The sequence below is a fragment of the Hyperolius riggenbachi genome, chromosome 1, assembly GCF_040937935.1.
Source record: "Hyperolius riggenbachi isolate aHypRig1 chromosome 1, aHypRig1.pri, whole genome shotgun sequence".
Classification (NCBI taxonomy): domain Eukaryota; kingdom Metazoa; phylum Chordata; class Amphibia; order Anura; family Hyperoliidae; genus Hyperolius; species Hyperolius riggenbachi.
Window position 1 is genome coordinate 438,885,012 of NC_090646.1, and position 14,242 is coordinate 438,899,253.

The following is a 14,242-nucleotide window of genomic DNA, read 5'->3' on the forward strand; positions in this document are numbered from 1 at the left end:
CCACCTACCCCATTCCCTAACACAAACCATGCTAAACTGCCCTTGATGTCCTGAGGTGGTTTTCTACACAGGAAGCCTTTTTTCTCAGTTGTAATATCTGCAGCGTGCTTTAATACAGCTTCTATGAAATGAGTGCCGCAATCCATGCCTCCCTTAGATTCATTCTAAACCCAAAGCTCATACACACGCTCAACAAAAGTCTTTCAAATGCTCGATTATCAAACAACTTGAAGTTGGACAACTTTTGTCAAGTAAAAAAGACATGCAAACGACAAGGCGTTATCACTGAAAGAGGCGACCAGCATAAGACGCAGCTCAAGTTAATCCAACTGTTGGACTGACTTGAGCTGCGTGTTATCAGCCGTTAGTCGCCTCTTATCAGTGATAACGCCTTGTCGTCTGCACGTCTTGCCGTTTGCACCAAAAATAAATAAATTGGTGAGTCAAGTCAGGAATGATCTGCATTTAGATTGTATGGCGCAGTGACTTTTTTCCCCCACTTCCGGGGAGCGAGTCATGGTCCAAAAATTACAGTACATATTTTCACCAGTCTTGCAATTGTTAGGTAAAATAAATGAAGATGCCATCAGCCGTTTGTTTTTCTCTCCACTGGCCATTATGCTTCGCTAATCTGGCATCCATAGTATTCCTTCTCCTCCCCCAACCAGCAGACTGGAGTGCATTTCATAATAACAGTTTGCTGTAATACACAGCAAATGTAGTGACGCCTAGAATGTTTCACCAGATAAACTGTCACTAGTCCCTGTGAAGAGCTGACCACATCCTCCTACTACTGGCCATACACCTGTTTAGCTAAATATGCTGCATGCAGCCATTCATAACAGATCACACACAGACAAGCATCAGTGGCCAGCCAGACAGACTCCAGGCCTCACTAACTCTTGTTTACCATCTCACAATTCCTACTGCATGTCGCCCAATGCATTTTTTCTTAAATATTATTTCTGAGTTATAAAAGTATGTACCAAGATTGTAAAGAATATTAAACAGCACTGTGCCGTGCAATAAACTATTCGATTGCAAGCCCAAGATAAACGGTCAGTAAAAAGGGGATACCACAGAAGCAGACCCTGCTCTTTCAGGCCTACAATCTAATTTGAATAATATAGACTGCAGACTAGAGATCCCCCATGGGAACAACCTAATCCATAGCAATAAGCAGAGATTATGGGAGACGTTGTAGTACTACCACAGGAAGACCGGACAGAGGGCACGTGGTACTGCCAAAGTGGTTGTATTGAGGTCTACTGGCTTCTTGTGAATGCACCAATCCCTGGAGACATCTGCTTGCAGAGTACAGGTAGTCCCCAGTCAACGAACGAGATAGGTACTGTGGATTTGTTCTTAGGTTGGACCATTGTGCCAGCGCTGTCCCCTGTACCTAGTCTGTGCCCCCAGTTCCCCATCTGTGCCACCTCTGCCCCGTACCTGCTTATACAAGTTTAAAAGCCATTTTTTCTTTGGGGGAAAAAAAAAATAGATTTTCTCAAAAGCTACAAGACCAATTTGGGGGAAACTTTTTTTTTTGACTTGTTTCCATGGAAACAGAATCCATGCCATCCGTATCAGCAGGTCGTTCATGAGACGGGGACTACCTAGCTCTGTTTGTGTTGCATAATAATCCATTGTGCCGTCATGTGTACACAAAATGTAAGCGAAGTGGCCACAAGGATGGATTGAGTGAACAGTACTGAATGAGCACACAGTGCAGAAACTGGTATGTATGGATTAGCATGTTCCAGACACACTACACTGCAATAGGGATGGTGGCGTAGTGGATAGCAATCTCGCCCAGCACCACTGGGTCCCCTTTACAAATCCAAGTCAGGTCACTATCTCCACAGAGTTTGTAAGTTCTCCGTTTGTGCTTCCTCTGGGCACTCTGGTTTCCCCCAAAACACAGATAAGTTAATTGGCTTCTCCCTAAATTGGCCATAGACTGGTCTAATGGGCATAGGACTATGGTAGGAATTAGATTGTGAGCCCCTCGAGTGACATGGCTGTATATACTCTGTAAAGGTGCATACACACTGGGATCAGAACCCCATCCCCTTCGACATAGCTGTGCCGGGCTGCACAGGCACGAGTCACACTAGAGACCTAACCTTACCAGTTTCCCTAACTGATAAATGGACAGGTTGATGGATTCTACAATTTTACTAAAGCAATACATTTTGCTAGGCTCACCCTAAGCAAAGAGAGATGGAAAGTGAACCGGGGTCATAAATGTCAACTTTGGCACAGGAAACCAGCATTTGAAACCTGGCTTCAGTAAGAAGTTCTTCGGCAAAACTCCCTAAGGCTTCTGGGTAGCCTACTGGGCAGTACCTGACGCTGGTTAACCTCATGTGCTTGCTATCTGGCAGTAGAAAAGCACTGTACAAGTGTTAAATGTAATTCTTTACTCTTCCGATACGCAAAAACAGTTTTAGTGGGTAACACTGCAATCAAGGGTGTGAAATGAGCTGGACAAACTATATAAAAAGTATTTTGGCCAGCTAATGTTTTACACTTACCGGTAGCTACAGTTGTATTGATAGGCCTACTACTATGGTTACAACATACTTGCTTAAAGTGAATCAGAGATAAAAAAACGTTTATTTATTGCATAATTGTGTTCCTTTCATATAGTTTGTAGGACATTCCTTAAGCTAAATATTTTTTATTTATTTATTTTAATACTCTAATTCCCTATAAACTCAACAAGCCTAGCCCACAGTTTCTCCAGTGCCGTGGCACTCTCAGACTCATGTAGCAAGGGCATATGGGAGCCCAGTTTGGGCAGGAGGTGGTGGTGTTACTAGCTTGAGATTTCAGAGACGAGGAGGGAGGAGGAGAGGGGAGAGAAGTTTTCACAGGCTGAGGCCTGGAGATGCAGATCATCTCGCCTGGGTGTAATGATTACAAACAGAACATGGCTGCCCCCGTATCACAGGAAGAAATAATCATATACTGTTGACGCTGTTTGCAGCTAGATTTGTTGTGTAAACTATCTAAACTTTAGATACAATAGACAAGTTACTTGTTCTAGTTAGTTTTTCATCTCGGCTTTAAAAACTTTATCATAAATGGTTTTGTAGTAGGTTTTCTTGTTTGAATTTACAAGGTCACTTGAAATGCGTGACAGGGTGGGGACAGTAGTAAACTGAACAGGGTCAGGGCGGGGACAGGGAAATAAAAAAAAAAAAAAATTCATGTGGCTTGGGTGAGGACAGATTCAGGATGAACAAGAGGCAATGAACACAAGAATATGTTCCCTTGCACTCCTCTGCTGTAGATTGTTAAGCCTCTAACCTCCCAAATCACCCTTTTTCCACATTTGCCTGTATGTATATTATGCAGTGCTTTTCAAAAAGACATAACCACATAATTCACATTCCCTGTCCCTCAAAGATGCTCCCAATCTAATGTCTCAAGTCTAATTTAATTGTTTTTGACCAGAGAAATCTGATCGTTTTTTCTGCTTGATCGCATAATCTGAAAAATTTAACCAATATACCATACACTTATGATCGATATTTCTGAAGAAAAAAAAAAAAATAATCAAACCACCATTTCTTTGCAGGGCTCTCCCACCTTTTGTGTCTTGCAATTTATTATACATTTTATTCATCATGATACTTTTGTCACTGTAATTACCAATTCTGTATTTTGTACCAACTCTATTTTGTATATTGGTGTATACCACTGGCTATTATGTACCCCATGTTTGTCTTACTTTGTACAATGCCACGGAATATGTTGGTGCTTTATAAATTAATAGTTATATATTTTTGTCTGATTTCTGTAACATTCAATAAGATAAAAAAAAAAGTAAATTGATTGATTTGTATATATCGTGCATGGCCACCGTTATATACTAGGACTGGACTTACACAAGTCCATAGAGGTCTGAATCAGCATTTGATTGATTATTCATGGATATTAAAATCGATGCGGGTGGAGTACCTGATTACCCAACTTGCACCACTTTATTATGAGCAGATTTTATCAACAGGTACCTCATTAACGTCTGCTTCCTCTAGCTTTGTGCAGTTGTGGCCCTTTACACACTTTACTCATTCTCTCCCTTTAAAATTTACACCTGCGTCGGGTCAGGTTTTGTGTATGGTCAACAAGGGCCAGCTTTCATTTAGATGCCAGATAAACTTCCAGCGTATGGTTGGAATGTAGGAGGAGGCCAGAGCACCCACGCTCAGTGGGATTTATTACCGTACTTAAAGGAGAACTGTAGTGAGAGGTATATGGAGGCTGCCATATTGATTTCCTTTTAAGCTATACCAGTTGCCTGGCAGCCCTGCTGATCTATTTGGCTGCAGTAGTGTGAATCACACCAGAAACAAGCATGCAGCTAATCTTGTCAGATCTTACAAAAATGTCAAACACCAGATCTGCTGCATGCTTGTTCAGGGTCTAGGGCTAAAAGTATTGGAGGCAGAGGATCTGCAGGATAGCCAGGTAACTGGTATTGCTTAAAAGGAAATCAATATGGTAGCCTCCATATACCTTTCACTACAGTTCTCCTTTAAAGGGAACCTTAACTGAGAGTGATAGGGCTGTTTCCTGTAAACAATACCAGTTGCCTGGCAGTCCAGCTGATCTTTGTGACTGCAATAGTGGCTGAATCACACCCTGAAACAAGCATGCAGCTAATCCAGTCTGACTTCAGTCAGAGCACCTGATCTGCATGCTTGTTCAGGGGCTGTGGCTAAAAGTATTAGAGACACAGGATCAGCAGGCGATTCAGGCAACTGGTATTATTTTAAAAGGAAAAATTAGCTGCATGCTTGTTTCTGGTGTGATTCACACTACTGCAGCCAAATAGATCAGCAGGGCTGCCAGGCAACTGGTATAGCTTAAAAGGAAATCAATATGGCAGCCTCCATATACCTCTCACTACAGTTCTCCTTTAACAGTGAAACAAGAAGTGTGCAGTATATCAACTAATATTCCGGTAACTGTATAAGCCTTCAGCTGGGACTGCAAGATAAAAATTTACAGGGAGCTGTACTCACGGAGACAAACAAGCTGCTGTCCTGTGAAATCTGCTTACAGGACCAAAATAATGCAAAACATCTGCAATATTGATCAGGAGCTACTGTTAAAGCTTTACCCATAGAAAAATGAAATACAGTTATCCTTTTCCAAATGACTGATATCTAAATGTGCCAGTCTTCCTGTTTGTCAGTAGCTGTTTGTCAGCTAGTGCAGTTAAAGGACAACTCCGGAACGCAGTAAGTAAAATTTCCCCCTGTGCTATTGCATTGCTGCAACTCAAGTTTGAATATCCATGTTCCCTCAGTTGTGAGCAGGCTTTTCAGATACACTGCGCGACGGAGTCAATTTTGGAAAGGTGTTTAAACATACCTCCCAACTTTTTGGTACGAGAAAGAGGGACACTTAAGCCACACCCCTGATCATGCCTCCGTCACAACCCTAGTCACACATATAAAGATTTCCTAATAAAAATAGGTTTTATAATTTAAACTACACTGGTCCTTTCTATCCTGGTTCATTTCCCTTCATATTACCATTTTAAAATTAGTAATATATATCAATTTAAAAGATAAGATTAAAGCTTAGAGTCAAACATTTTTAGTAGAAGTACACACACACACACACACACACAGAAAGAGGGACAAAGTCCTGAAAGAGGGACAAAGTCCTGAAAGAGGGACAAAGTCCTGAAAGAGGGACAAAGTCCTGAAAGAGGGACAAAGTCCTGAAAGAGGGACAAATGAGGAAGAAACAGGGACAGAGGGATGGGGCTCCCGAAGAGGGACTGTCCTGCCAAAAGAGGGACTGTCCCGCCAAAAGAGGGACAGTTGGGAGCTATGGTTTAAACGTCTTCCTATGTTAACTTTCCAGGCCAAATCCACGCATCCTTTTGTCGTTACAGATATGTGGGCAGCCTTATAATCCTGTACAAATAAAAGTGGAGAAAGCATTGGGGCACATGCTCCACATGTGCACCAACTGATAAATCTCCACCAGAACCATCAGATATGGCCAATAAGATTCTAACAATTTCCCTTTGCATGCAGCGTTACTGCAAATTATTTGCAGCTTGTATTTGGGCCATTCAAACTCAGCAGCACTGGGCCAATTTGAAGCTGGATTCAACTCCCATCAAGTCCGAATGCAAGCTAGGATCATTCAAATCTCACTGACCTAGCAATTGCAATCACCATTTTGCACTAAGAGCCATTTTTCCACAATTGCGTTTTGCGATTCTCTTTCTAGTGAAGGAGAATCACAACGCAATCGCCCGAAAAATTTTGCATGCAGCACGTTTTGGATCAGCGGAAATCACAAACGCTCCGCAATTGCTGCATTGTGAGCAATCCCATTTGCCGCATTGTGAGCAATCCTATAGGATTTCTCACAATGCAGCGATTGCGGAGCGTTTGCAATTTCCGACGATCCCAAACGTGCTGCATGCAACATTTTTCAGGGCAATTGAGTTGTGATTACATGTGCTGTAGTTCTTAGCTAATCACCAGCCATTAGCAAAGTGCAAAACGCAGACTAAGGCTACTTACACACTAAGACGTTGCGTTTTAGGGGAAGTTATGGTCGCATAACGTGCCCCTAACGCAATGCATGGTGGTGCGGGAGAGGACGTTAGAGTGAGCCGCGTTAGGCGGCTCTATCCGCATAAGGTCTCCCAGAGTGGCGCTGATTGGCCGGCGGGACCATGTGATGCGGAGCGAGACACTCCGCATCACGTGGTCCCGCCGGCCAATCAGCGGCCGCCAGTGCAGTGCATATTAAGTAGCCATGTGTGCGGCTACTGTAGCGGCATCTTCCCGCCTCCTCTCCGCCCCCCACTGAGCATGTGCAAACAGTCTAAGTAGAACGCACAGCATGCTGCACTTTCACTACAATGTGCAGAGTTACATGTAACGCAACGTGGGCACTGTGAACAGCCCACTTGTGTTACATTGCTGTGCGTTGGGGGAGCGTTACAGGCTACTTAAGGTAGCCACTAACGGTCCAATTTCTAAAAATTCTTCTGAGCGTTTAGAAATTCTGATCAGATTGTGGTTGTAAATAATCTCCACTGATGGGCACAATCGATTCCGAAAGATTATAAAAATAGTTGTCCAATTGGATTTTCGTCAAACCAAAATTTGGATTTTCTTGTTGGTTGTGATAGATGGGAAACAAACATTGGTTCGTTGGTATATTTCTATTGAAAAATCGTTCGTGGCCACCTTTACAAATTGCTTAAAAGGGGGTTCTGTCGGGTATTTTAAAAATAAAAACTGACACTTACCTGGGGCTTCTACCGGCCCCTTGCAGCTGTCCTGTCCCACACCGTCCGCTACGATCCTCCGTTCCCCCGCTGCCGGTCACCGTCCAATTATTCGTCCAACTAGACGAATGTAACTGTACCTGCACGGCCGCAAGCATCCTAGCTCCCAATCGCGTCTCCGGGAGCTTCCTGTGCAGAATAACTTCATACTGCGTCTGCTCAGGAAACTCCTAGAGAAGCAAGCGAGGATGCGGGCATCCGCGCAGGCACAGTTGCATTCATCTAGTTAGATTAGTAATTGGACGGTGACCGGCAGCGGGGGAACGAGGGAGCGTGAAGGAAGGAGCAGGACAGGACAGCTGCAAGGGGCCGGTAGAAGCCCCAGGTAAGTGTCAGTTTTTGTTTTTAAAATACCCTACAAACCGTGAACTATATCATTGATCATTTCTAAATAGGATTATATCTGAAACTGCAAGCAACTTGTTTTTAATACTAAAAACTTTCAGTCAAATGAGTCAGAAAGCAGTTTACAGAAGGATTAGTTCACACTGCAAATTAGAATGCTAGGACAATATACCGGTAAACTTTATTATTTATTATGTTAATTCACACTGCAACTGCACACAGCTGACTTTGCTGAATATTGTGCTGCAGGCTTATTTATGGGTGACGATTGCTACTGATTTAGCCTTCATATGAGAAAATGCCAGTAAAGCACCAGCCACCATCTGTTACATTGGGCCAGCCAGTTATTTTATACACTTATATAGAGCCCACACTTTCCTTTATACAATGTGTAGGTATAAAGGTTACACGTAGAGCGCTTGACACTCCCATGGCATGCTTCCTGAAAGGACCACTATAAACTTACAAAAATTTAAAAAAAATACATGAAAACTCAAATAAAGTACATTTCTCCCAGAGTAAAATGAGCTATAAATTAATTTTCTCCTATATTGCTGTCACTTACAGTAGGTAGTAGAAATCTGACAGAACTGACAGGCATTGGACTAGCCCATCTCCTCATACATGTTTGTTTTACATGTATTTTGAAGCAGGGCTGTGGAGTTGGAGTCAGAGTCGAGGAGTCTGAGCAATTATGAGTAGTTGGCATTGGTGGTTTTATAAGCCGAGGAGTCGGATGATTTTTGTACCAAAGCCATCGCCCTGGTAAGTATTAGACTAAGGAGTCAGGGTTCGGAGTCGGTGGTTTCATAAACTGAGGAGTCGGATTTTTTTTTTTTTTTTTGTACTGACTCCACAGCCCTGTTTTGAAGTATAAAATTCTTTGAGATAGTGGTCCTGTGAGGAAGCTGGCTGTGGGTGTGTGAGCAGAGTCACATGAGCAGATCTCATATTTTATATAAAGAGAAGAGGAACAGACAACACAGAAGTATGTGGATCCAGCATGAACATATCTCTCTGGTTACCTTAGTTAGCTTTGCCTCGGGTCAGGTGTGCTTCAAGGTAGAAAATTACAGCTGTTCATATTAAACAGGTCAGGCGGTTCTCCTTAAAGTGGACTTGAACTCTTGCACAGGACAGAAGGAAAACACAATAATGCACCCTGTATGTATTTAGAGAGTTTCGCCGGTCTAATTCCCCCATCTAACTAATAACCAGTGTAATTTGATCTCTCTGCTGCATTGGCAAAGCAGCTAATTTGTAAACACAGGATGTTAACGCTAGGTCTGCTTCAATGAAAGCATGAAAGCAGGAAGTAGACACTGCAGATTTATTGCAGGATTTGTATCAGCTTTAACAAAAATGTTTTTCTGTAAAAGGCTATTATGCTGTTGAGTTGAGAGGAAGTTCTGAGTTCAGGTCTGCTGACAGCTGAAGCTCTGACAACCACATACAGTAATCAAGCGTGCAAACACTTAGGGCCCGTTTCCACTATCGCGAATCCGCATGCGTTGCCCGCATGCGGATTCGCACAGTCAGTACAAGTGGATGGGACTGTTTCCACTTGTGCGTTTCCCCGCACGTTTTTCTGTGCAGAAAAAATCTGCAGGGTAGGGGCCTCAGAATTCGCCTGTGTGTGGAATGCAGGCGAATCGCACGCAATGTATTTAATAGGGAAATCGCATGCGGTTTCCCCATGCGTTTTTTTGCCGCGATTTCGCATGCGATTTCGCATAGGTACCCATGTTAATTCACACAGGCAGTGACATGGTTAAAATCGCATACAGCCTTACCTATGCGAAATCGCGGCAAAAAACGCATGCGGAATCGCACCCGCATGCGATTTGCCTGCGGTGATTCGCCGGCGATTTCGTCACGCTATAGTGGAAACGGGCCCTGAGAGGGAAAAGGCAGAAAATGAAATCTGACAGGTTAGTGTAATGGGACACTTTTTAATTGGGTCAGTGTTTCACAACATTCTGAATTTTTGTATGCCTCCAATAAAACAGTTTTTGTAATGCAGAGGCTTTGGTTTAACTTTTTAGGTGTACGGATTGCAATAGGTAACCGAAGCAGGTCCTCAACTTAGTAGTGCTCAAATTTACACGTTGGCCACCCAGTTTTTTGATCAATTTATTGTGATGGGACAATCTATGTGCTGCATGACGGAAGTGGTAGATTTACTTTAGGCATTGCAACAGAGATGCAGTGTGCACTTGGAGTAAATTAGCACTTCCCAAGCAGTAAATCTTCCAAGATTCAGGACACAACTTGTGTATTAAGGTGCCCATACACTCGTCAGATTGGCAGCAGATAGATAAGAAATGCATCTGATGATCTATCTGATGCGTTTTTAGAACATTTTTTACCAGGATAGAATTTCAATAGATTTCAGTTTGAAATCTATTGAAATTCGATCTGATGGCATTTTTTTGCCATCAGATTTCCATTAAGGCCAATGCAAACTGATAAGCTATCTCATCAGATCGACCTAAATTTTCCACCCTGCAAGTTCGATGGAAATCCATCGAAATCGATCGAAATCGGCCGTCGATCGGTCGATTGGCCAACCGATTTGCAATCGATTGATCGATCGATCGGGATCGATCGGTCGGCCAGAAAATCGGCTGAGTGTATGGGCTGCTTTAGTCTGGCTGAACTCCAGATGGAGTTTTCACTGTTTCCTCCACTTCCTCCTGAATCTAGAGTCTTCTGTGACTCACATTTAAATGTATTTCATCAACTAGCAAAATTAAGAGACACAGCTTGTTGTATTGCTTTTGACAGCTCTGGATGTGAGTGACATCATGAAAGGTCATTTCCTCTGAGAAAACAAAGGGAAACTCAGGATTCAGGGTCATTAGTTTACAAATGGAAAATATACAGACAGAAAATTCCTGGATGTAGCCCTTAAATGCATACATATATTTCTAGGTTTGCCTTGCCCTGTTATTATAGGCTGTAAGCACTGGCAGAAAAACCTCTGAACTCAAGATTAGTGGCTTGAGATCGCACCAAACTATGCAGTGGAATTGCCCTTTCCACTCATGGCAGCAGGCAGAGAGGTATCCACCCACCTGCATGGCAAACAGTGGATTATGTATTTAGCTCTTCAGCTGTTTACACTAACTACATAGAGGTCACCACAGAGGTAGGCACATATCTCAGCACCTGAAAAGTTCATACTTTCATCAATTCAGGTGCAATCGTTTCCTGAATACTATAAAATTCAGATGATTAATACAATATTATAAATTTAATGGTTTAACCTGAAGAGGTTTTCTTGTAATAGTCTGTAATTCAGAGTCTTTTTAGTTGTAGTAATAGCTAAAAGAATTGTTATTTCTGCTGCAACACCCCTAGTTCACACTTAATGAGGCCTTCTAGAACCCAGGAAAGGCTCCATAGAGGATTTCTTGATCCAGAGCTGGTCTAAAGGCCCGTACACACTTGAGACTTGGGTCACCCAAAACCACCATTGGTGTTTTTTTCAAATTGTGCACAGGTATCCCAATGCACAGAGGCCCCTTGTTAGTAATTGAATGTGCTGGAAAATGCTACTTGATCACCACTGTTATTACCAGCTCTACATGCTGGCACCTTCCGCTTGTCCTTTCCCACTCCACTCTCCTTACCTGCCCTTCCATCACCACCTACTGAACGCATGTGATCCTTCAGATGACTTGTTCAGACTCCATACACAACTCCCAGTGTGCTTTGCATAATGTGGTGTCCTACAACACGCAGAGAGGAGAGTACAGAGGCAGGACATGTCAGCTGAAGGAGGCCAGGCCCACCAAAGCAGCAAATGGTAACTATGCTAGCTCAAGTTCCCTGGCTCTGCACTCTGCACTGGAGGGAGGGCAGGGGAGAGTGGGCGGTGGGTTGGTGGGCAAGCATACAGTCCGCTAGCAGTACCATAGGAACAAAACAAAAAAAAAAGTTTTCTGAGACCTCTGGACCAAGACCAGATGCCCTTTTTGTCCATACGGTTTTTACAGCCCTTCACAAAGCTATTGATCAGGATTCTCCCAGACTATAAGCTCCAACTATGGCTGTTCACACCCACAGAGACACAGTGGTCCAAGAGCTAGAGGCCATGACTACTGTATACATGTTTACCAAGGTTACAATATCAACAATACAGCACCATCGTAACTACTTTTCAGTAAAACGTTGCAGCATACAGTATAAGCTACTACATATATTAGTATGTAGTAGCTTACTCAAGTTTGAGAAAGGATTAGACAGCCAAGCACTACTTCAAGCATAGTGTAAAGTCCATTTTGCATTACCGCATATAATACCAATATTGAAGAAAGCATACAGACACACCTATCACTACTGCAACTTGTGCTAGGCCATAAAAAGATAACATGCCAACATAGCCGCACATATCAGAGGAGTACTTAGCTACTGGAAATTAAAACCTAATTTTATGATGAGAATTTTTTGCTATTAAATAATGACAGTAATGTACTTTACAGCAATGCAGTGTACAGTGTAATTGCTATATGCTCCAGATGTTATATACGTTGGATTAGCAGTGTACAAGGTGACTGGGGCTAGAATGCTGGTCTCTGCAAAACTCTGATGACTTGACTTCATTACATAATGGACCTAATGAGAATCATTTCAACAGTCAGCAGATTGTCTCAGAATAGGTCAGCTTAGACTATGCAAAGACACAGAAAGTCACATTACCTGATCACTGGTTGTTTTAGTTAATCCATTAAAACTTCCATTCATAGCTGGAAAAATAGTACAGAATAGTGCAGATTAGAAAATAGAAAAGAAGTGTTGTGCAAATTAGAATATGGGCAGGGAGAACCCTACCGTTTCTGCTTTTAAAACCCATACATATCAAAATAATTAAAAAGAAAAATAACACACACAACTCATCTAAAACACTAACACACTAGAAAGGGGATGAGCTCCTGTGACTTCAGCACACACGTGACGCATTTCAGCGTATTAGCAGCCTTCCTCTGACGTACGTCTACCGGAGTTTTTGATACCAGGGCTGTGGAGTCGGTACAAAAAAAAAAAAAAAAAAATCATCCAATTCCAACTCCTCAGTTTATGAAACCGCCGACTAAAGGGACCCAAAAATCGCCCAGACGCCTCGACTCGGACTCTTATGGCCCCGTTCACATCTGCTGCGCTGAGAAAAGTGTGAAAGCATGTGGTAAAAAACACATGCACTTGTGCGTGCTTTAGTGTGTTGCACTTCTTTAAGGCCTGTTTTGCTTAATGTAGCAGTAGCAGTCAATAAAGCTTTGGTTTTTTATGTAAATGTCTTTTTTTTTTTTTTTAAATAGAGGTAAAAAACGCATGTGCTTCTATGCGCTTAAAAAGCGCACCCATTCACTTGCATTGATGTGTGCTTTACAGCTCAACGCACAGAGATGCATGCAACCCTACGCTTTTTGTAATGCTGCTCAGCGCAGCGCATAGATGTGAACCAGCTCCATTTAAATTACATGGGAAAATCAATACATTGCTGAAGGCACAGGGCAGTGCACTGTAAAAAGCGTACAGAAACGTCCCTGATGTGAACGAGGCCTTAGTCCAATACTTACCAGGGCTGCGGATTTGGTAAAAAAAAAAAAAAAAAAATCATCTGACTCAGTTTATGAAACCACCAACTCAGACTCCAGGCATACAAAATTGCTCCGACTCCATAACCCTGTTTGATAGGGTTTGTTGTTCTAAATAAACAAATAACGTTGTACGATTAACCTAGGCTCCCTCTGTTTTGCATAACTACTGTCTCTGCCAAGAATCTAGCGCATGTACACCGCCCACCCTGAAGACCTCACTCAGCAATCAGCTTGGTGGATTAATTCTCCAGTCTCCTTTCCCTACATATCAACAGAACTAGCAGGCTAGCGATGAATCTGTACAGTGTTCAGATCCCTTCCCGCCGACATTTCTCATACATGTGTACCAGTCGGCACAATTGTTAGGGAAGCTCCACATTTGCATACTTGGCTCTGCAGCTGTTAAGGAACTACAAGTCCCATAATGCATTGCAGGAGTCTGAGTCATGATTCATAAAGGCAAATGCATTGTGGGACTTGTAGTCCCTTAACAGCTGGAGAGTCACGTTTGCAGTTCACAGCCTTAAACTTTAATCATATCAACATACTCTGGTTTGTTTATATTCAATAATTTTAATCTGAAAATGAATGAATTGATAGAAGCAAGTTAAAGTAAACAAGAATATTTGTACTACATGTTGAGAACCTAGATGTTAAATGCATACACTGTGATGAGCGGGGAAATTTGTGCAACATAGACTTTTGAAGGAAAATGGTGGATAAGGTTAGGCGTCGGTAGAGGGAGGGTTCAGTGACAGAATAGTGTTATTTATAGCTAATGAAGCCCCAAAAAAAAAATAATTGGTTTCAGCTTGACCGGGCATCCTTTTTCCTTGGAACCCTTTATTAGATGCCACTGTGGAGAGTCTTCTATGGCTTCTGGCTCCAGACCTACCACATGAGCAGCAATTTATCATTTGCAGATTTTTGCACGTTTCCTTTTAATATCTTACTG

General features: G+C 42.5%; 1 protein-coding gene across 6 annotated transcripts in view; it reads right to left on the bottom strand.

Moving 5' to 3' along the window:
• The window catches only part of SEMA4D (semaphorin 4D), a 156,935-nt gene that overhangs the window by 121,839 nt on the left and 20,854 nt on the right, over window positions 1-14,242 (bottom strand). For 2 of the 6 annotated variants that reach the window (XM_068237847.1, XM_068237856.1), the window contains exon 2: window positions 12,389-12,435. The exons of 3 other annotated variants lie outside the window; for them this stretch is intronic. The gene's annotated coding sequence lies outside the window, so the exon portion shown is untranslated. Of the gene's footprint in view, window positions 1-8,709; window positions 8,731-12,388; window positions 12,436-14,242 lie in introns of those variants that run through there. One more of the 6 variants, XM_068237875.1, reaches the window with a different exon arrangement.